The sequence below is a fragment of the Coenobita brevimanus genome, chromosome 33 (assembly GCF_032717465.1).
Source record: "Coenobita brevimanus isolate Jiangsu-jjx chromosome 33, ASM3271746v2, whole genome shotgun sequence".
Lineage (NCBI taxonomy): Eukaryota > Metazoa > Arthropoda > Malacostraca > Decapoda > Coenobitidae > Coenobita > Coenobita brevimanus.
The window spans coordinates 36,214,361-36,221,975 of NC_136986.1; the positions used below are offsets into that span (position 1 = coordinate 36,214,361).

The following is a 7,615-nucleotide window of genomic DNA, read 5'->3' on the forward strand; positions in this document are numbered from 1 at the left end:
TAACGCTGCTTCAATGCTCACTGCTCCTCTGAACTGTCTGCTTGCATCCTTCCACCGCTACGGCAGGCGCATAGAAACCGTGTGGCCACAAACTCTCATCTTTTGTTGCCTTACTCTTTAATCCAAGAGTTAACTGTTACTCCCAGTCCTTCACATATGCAACAGGTCAACTCTGGAACTGCCTTCCTCTTTCTGTCTTTCCTACTGCCTATAATCTCCAGTGTTTCAAGTGCAGCATCTCCAGGCATCTTGAAATGAATGGATCTTGAATATTTCTTCAAGTTATCTTGTTTTTCTTTTATCTTGAAACAATCTTGGCCATTGGTTCCTTCTTTCTTAAGTAAAAAAAAATAGCAGCCGTCTTTCTTCCTTGTGCAACTCTGCTTTCACTCACTTCTTACTCTACCTTCATATCTTTTCTTCTATCTATCTATCTATCTATCCGTCTATACAGTATATATAAATATATATATATATATATATATATATATATATATATTTTCATTCATTGCCAGATGCCATGTATCCCAGACGGGGTGGCCAATGGCTTAGAGTTAATTGTTTTACAGGGAGGGGCACTAATCCTCCACCAACCCCACTTGACACGTAGGGATGCCAACAGCATCTGGTGTTCCCAGGTGGTCACCCATCCAAGTACTAACCAGACCCAACGTTGCTTAACTTCGCTGATCGGACGGGAAGCGGTGTACTCAACGTGGTGTGGCCGTATATATATATATATATATATATATATATATATATATATATATATATAGTAGGAGGAGGCCGTAGCACGGGCCGAACAGGGTAGTACTCCCGAGGGGAATGGGAATGCTGGTGATAGGGAGAGCTGGAGCTCCTGTTTCACTAGTTATCTAACCATCCCCCTTTGCTGACCGTTTCAGTGTGACAGTAACATGGAGAGTAGACCAGCATACTCTCCCAAACATTTCCTCTAACTATCTATGCACTACACCACATGCACTTTACATTTCACACAACGTATCCCACTACGTTACAGGGGTTGGCGCCAGCAAGGACATGCGGCCAGAAAACTTTGCCCCCGCTACCTAGTGGCGGACTTCTTGGGGAAGGCGTGGCGGGGGTTCCTCTGGCATAGATCATGGGTCCAGGGCAAGATGGGGCTCGGGCCTGTGCTAGAGGGTACAGGGCATTGCGGTTCCCAGGCTGCCGCTTCCGCCCAATAGAGAGGGGCCCGAACCTGGGAGTAGCGCCCCAGGAGGCTGCCCTATCAGTGGGTGTATAATGGCAGGATAGTTGCAGTGCCAAGACGCGCTTGGAGGGTGTCCCTGCAGCTGTCCTGGCAGGGTACCCCGAGGCCACTACCACAGCCACTGGTAAGCTGGTGGGCTAGGGGTCCCAGATCCATTGTCCGGACCTGGGATTGTGCAGTGAGTGGGACCTGTCTTTGTCTGTCCCCATTTATTAATACTGAAGATGACAAAACAAAAAAGGTTTCAAAGCAAGCCTGAGGACAGTGAATCACCCATGGGGATGAGGGTGGGTTCATGGAATGTGGGAAGTTTGAGGGGAAGAGCAGGGGAAGTCATTGAGGCATTCAGTAGGAGGTGGGTGGATGTGGCGTGTTTGCAGGAAGTCCGGTACAGGGGTGGATCAGCCAGAAAGATTGTTGGGAAGGACTGTTGCTATAAGTTGTTTTGGCAGGGGCGGGACAGACGGATATGGAGGTGTTGGTGTGATGGTTGCAGAGAAATGGGTGGAATATGTTATGAATGTTTTGAGAGTAAGCGATAGGATATTGGTAGTGAAAATTCTGTTGGGAAGAAAGATAGCTGTGATTATATCGGCATATGCTCCACAGGCAGGATTGGATGAATCAGAGAAAGATAGATTTTGGGATGATTTAATACGTGTAGTAGGTGGTATGCGGGATGATGAGATAGTGATTTTGGGAGGGGACTTAAATGGTCATGTAGGTGAAGCAGCACAAGGTTATGAAGGAGCGCATGGGGGATGTGCATATGGTCTAAGGAATGCTGAAGGGGAAAGGATACTCGAGTTTGGGGAGGCAACGGACATGATTGTGTGCAACACATATTTTAAGAAAAGAGACAGTAGGTTAATTACGTATGAGTCTGGGGGAAATAGCAGTCAGATAGATTATTTTCTGGTTAGGAGGGCCGATAGGAGGTTAGTGAGGGATGTTAAAGTTATAGGACGTGAGGAGTGTGTGCAGCAGCACAAACTATTGATTTGTGATATGGTGCTTAAAGAACAAGTGATGAAAAAGAGGACTTATGTACCTAGAAGGAAAATATGGAAGCTGAAAAACCAAGTAGTAAGGGATGCCTTCTATAGCGAGTTGAGGAGAGTGGTGGCTGAACAGGGAGCTGTAGACAGAGGCGTTAATGAACAGTACAGAGCCCTCAAGAACAATTTCTTGAGAGTTACTGATGTAACATGCGGCTGGACAAGAGGACCACCAAGACATAAAGTAACTTGGTGGTGGGATGAGGGTGTAGAAGCTGCAATTAAGGAGAAAAGAATGCTTTTCCGGGAATGGAAGAAGAGTGGTAGCAAAGAGGAATATTTGGCTGCCAAGCATAGAGCTAGGAGAGAGGTATACAGGGCAAAGTCTGAATCACAGAGACAATTACTTGATAACCTAAATCATGGGGAAAGGAAAAATATATTTAGGGTGGCAGGTCAGGTGAAGAGGGATAATCGGGATATCATACGTGAGCAGTGTGTGAAGAATGATGAAGGAAGGGTAGTGGTGAACAGTGAGGATATTAAAAATGCATGGAGAGAGCATTATAACCGGTTGTTGAATGAGGAGTTTGACTGGGACAGGGAAGGTTTGGAGCCAGCAGATCCAGTGTCTGGCCCTTGGCCTTTGATTGATACTGCTACTGTGAGTGAGGCAATAGGCAGGATGAGGGTGGGGAAGGCAGCAGGTGTGTCTGGGTTGACTGCCGAAATGTTGAAGGCCTCAGGCGATATAGGGGTGAGTTTAGTCACTGACCTGATAAATAGGATTATTTATAAGTGTGTTGTCCCAGATGATTGGCTGAAGAGTTTAATTGTAAATGTGTATAAAGGGAAGGGTGATGCCCTGGAAAGAGGAAATTATAGAGGTATAAAGCTTTTAGATCAGATAACGAAGGTAATGGACAGAGTTTTAGAAGGTATGATTAGAGAAAGAGTGAATATTGATGAGATGCAGTTTGGGTTTATGCCAGGTAGGGGGACCACTGATGCCATATTCATTGTTCGACAGCTTCAGGAAAAATATATTGGTAGGAGAAGGGATCTTTATTTTGTTTTTGTTGATTTGGAAAAGGCCTTTGACAGAGTCCCTAGAGAGGTGGTGAAGTGGGCAATGAGAAAGCTTGGCTTGGAGGAGTGGCTGGTTAGGGTGGTTATGGCCATGTATGTGGGTGCTCACACCCAGGTGAGAGTGAATGGAGATTTGAGTGATGAGTTTTCCGTGAGTGTTGGTGTGCATCAGGGGTCAGTCTTGAGTCCCATGTTGTTTATCATGGTACTTGAAGCCCTTTCACGTGACTTTAGAAACGGACTCCCGTGGGAGTTGTTGTATGCTGATGATTTGGTGTTGATTGCAGAGAATGAAAGGGAGGCGGAGGAAAGGTTTAGGAAGTGGAGAGATGGTATGGGGCAAAAGGGATTAAGGGTAAATGCAGATAAAACAAAAGTGATGATATCTAGGGTTGGTGGCAGTACTGTCAAAGATGAGGGAGAGTGGCCATGTGCAGTTTGCCACAAGGGCGTGGGAAGTAATTCCATCTTGTGCGGTGTGTGTGATAAATGGGTGCATAAGAGATGTAGTGGTATCGGAGGTAGACTGCGAGATAATGCCGATTTTATGTGTACGGCATGCCGGGGTGAGCAGATGGAGATCGTCAGACGTGAAAGGATTGAACTTGCTGGTGAATCTCTTGAGTGTGTGGAAGAGTTTTGTTATTTGGGAGACATGTTGTGTGCTGGAGGTGGGGCTGGAGCTAGCTCTGTGGCTAGGGTGAGAAGTGGTTGGAAGAAGTTCAGGGAGCTCTTGCCTCTCCTGACATTGAGAGGGCTCTCCCTACGTGCTAAGGGGTCTTTGTATGCAGCATTTGTTAGGAGTGTAATGCTGTATGGCAGTGAGACCTGGGCAGTGAAGGAGGAAGACATTCGCCGGCTCAGACGTACAGAAATGACAATGATTAGGTGGATGTGCAGTGCGTCCCTGCGTCCAAGGCCTGGAGGGGCTGGGTTTACAATGGAAGAGTTGAGAAGTAGGATGGGACTGGAGTGTATTGATGTTGTGATGAGGAAAGGTAGATTGAGGTGGTTTGGACATGTGGAGAGGATGGGGGATGATAATTGGGTGAGGAAGGTGAGAAGTGTTAATATTGGGGGTGGGGTTATGAGGGGTAGACCGAGAAAGACATGGGACGAGGTCATTAAGTGTGACCTTAGGGTTAAGGGACTGAACAGGGAGGCTGCAATGGATCGTGCAGCGTGGAGAGCCGCCATTAGGTGACCAAGGCCGACACATGCAAGCATTTTGGAGCCTATAAAAACGAAACGAAAAGCAACGATATATATATATATATATATATATATATATATATATATATATATATATATATATATATATATATATATATTATATATATATATATATATATATATATATTATATATATATATATATTATAAATATTATATAAATATATAAATATATATATATATATTTATATATATATATATATATATATATATATATATATATATATATATATATATATATATATATATATATATATATATATATATATATATATATATATATATATATATATATATATATATATATATATATATATATATGTGTTATATATATATATATATATATATATATATATATATATATATATATATATATATATATATATATATATATATATATATATAACGAGATGGGAGTATGCATCACAAGATAACAATCTGACTGCGTAAATAATTGAGAAAAAGCATAGTGAAAAGGGAACTAAACAAATGGTTAAGTGATGAAAAAACAATACAAAACTAACTCCAATCTCGCAACACAGGTCCGAAAGTAAATAAAATTAGCTGTCGTGAACGAGGGCAAAATAAACACAATGAAAAATATACCTAATATAATACAAGCTAATAATATTTACAATATTTACAATGAGATAATGAGAAACACAAAAGAATGAGGGAAAAAAACAGTGAACCTGATATTACCCTCAATAATCACACAAAAGTCTGGGAACTTGCCAAATGAAAGAAATAAAATCATACGAAAAGATAACTAAACTGCACTCAATGGCCACAATTAATCATCATCATCATCATCATCATACAGTAATACTTGCAATAGGAAAAAGTGAAAAAGATATTCAAAAATATATACAATACACAAAACACTGCTACTCCTTCCTCTCTGGTCTCCACTCAAACACATCCTCTCCCACAAAAACCTGTCACCATCCAAAATCCTCAACTTTATGCACGCTCTGGTCGCATGCACGCAACAACACTCAGCTGGGCCAGATGAGAAACATACAGAAAAAGCGTTAAGCAATTTAGTTCTCCCCTGCACTGCAAACGTTATAAATATTACTGATGAATACAAATCTCTATATCGCCAGATTAAGCTCCAAAGCCATTGATATTAAAAACAATTTTAGTCACACCTGCTTCGAGAAAGCAAACAAAATTAATGAAGACTTTATAAACGTGCAAGCAATGAACAGGCAAGAACAAGAGAGCGAGTGCATGTGCGTAGATGCTGGCATACACATAGCATCGATGCACACACACACACGCACACCCATCGATACTCACGCACAATACATAATAAACACAAAAATATATATATTCTTACACACGTTGTGTAGATCAGATATTCATTCTTAGATCTTTAGTGGAAAAGTTTCTAGAGAAGGGAAAGAAGTTGTTTGCTTCTTTCATGGATTTGGAGAAAGCATATGACAGGGTGGATAGACAAGGATTGTGCAAAGTGTTAAGAATATACGGAGTAGATGGGAAGTTGTTGAATGCTGTGAAGAGTATGTACGATGGTGCGAAGGCTGCAGTGCGTGTGGATGGTGAACTAAGTGAATTTTTCTCTTTGAGAGTTGGTTTGAAACAGGGATGTGTCATGTCTCCATGGTTGTTCAATCTGTACATGGATGGGGTAATAAAAGAGGTACAAGGTAGGGTAGTGGATGTTGGAGTGGCCATGGTGAGAGGGGATAGTGTTTGGAAACTCCCTGTACTGTTGTTTGCAGATGATACTGTGTTGTTGAGTGAAGACGAAGGGGAGCTGCAAGGTTTGGTGGATGAGTTTGAGAGAGTGTGTAAGAAACGGAACCTAAAGGTGAATGTAGGGAAGAGTAAAGTAATGGTCTTTGAGAGAGGTGAAGTTAGTGAATGTACAGTGAGGTTGGATGGTGAGGAATTGGAAAATGTGAGTACGTTTAAGTATTTGGGTAGTGTGATGAGTAAGGATGGAGGTTTGAGGGTGAAGTGCTTGAAAGGGTACAGCAGGGAAGAAAGGTTGCTGGTTCCTTGAAAGCAGTGATAAGAAACAGGGAAGTGAGCATGGAAGTGAAAAAGTTACTACATGTCAGTATTGTGATACCAACTCTAACGTACGGAAGTGAAGCTTGGACATTGTTGGAAGGACACAAGTCAAGAGTGAGAGCAGTGGAAATGAGTTATTTAAGAGGAGCCTGTGGAGTCACGTGGAGAGACAGGCTGACGAATGAGGATATAAAGGAGCGTTGTGGTGTGGATGTGGATGTGATAGGAAACATTATGAGGAACACACTGAGGTGGTTTGGCCATGTGGAGAGGATGGAGGGTGAAAGACTGACGAAGAGAGTGTATGTGAGTAAGGTGGAGGGGGGAAGAGGGAGGGGGAGGCCGAGGATGAGATGGAGGGATGGGGTGGAGAGGTATATGAGAGAGGGGGGTGTGAGTTGGGAGCAGGGCAGTGAAATGGCGGGGGACAGGGCGACTTGGAGGCGATTTGTTTGTGGCCACCCCAAACGTGATTGAGGCGTCTGGCAATAGATAGATAGATAGATGGTAACATGCCCATACCTAAGAAAGCATTTTCGCTTAGGAAAATTTGTTAAGAATGTGACAAACACTCAGCGATGACACTGTCAGTACCCTTAATATGTCTAACATCCAAATGAAACTGCTGAAGGAACAAACTCCAACGCATCAATCGCTGATTCTTCGTCTTCAAATTATTCAGAAATTTGAGTGGATGATGATCAGTATATACAATGACAGTAGGTCCAAATGCAGGGACATACACAGAGAAGTGCTGCAGGGCGAGGATCAAGGCTAATAGTTCCTTTTCGATAACAGAATAATTACGCTGAGGAACAGAAAATTTCTTATTTAAATAACAAACCGGATGCTCTACGCCATGCTCGTCGTCCTGCATTAACACAGCTCCTGCACCAACATTACTAGCATCTACAGCAAGTTTAAATGTCTTATCAACGTTTGGTGCAGCCATAACTGGATAATTACATAAGACCTACTTGGCTGCATCATAACTATTCTGACACTCATCAGTCCAG

The 7,615-nt window shown here is 42.4% G+C and overlaps 1 non-coding gene across 1 annotated transcript; it reads right to left on the minus strand.

The window, feature by feature from the left end:
• Window positions 1–613: 613 nt before the first annotated feature.
• LOC145395977 (5S ribosomal RNA) lies at window positions 614–732 on the minus strand. Its single transcript, XR_013896704.1, has one exon. It is a non-coding gene; the product is annotated as a 5S ribosomal RNA (ribosomal RNA).
• Between the last annotated feature and the right edge of the window lie 6,883 nt (window positions 733–7,615).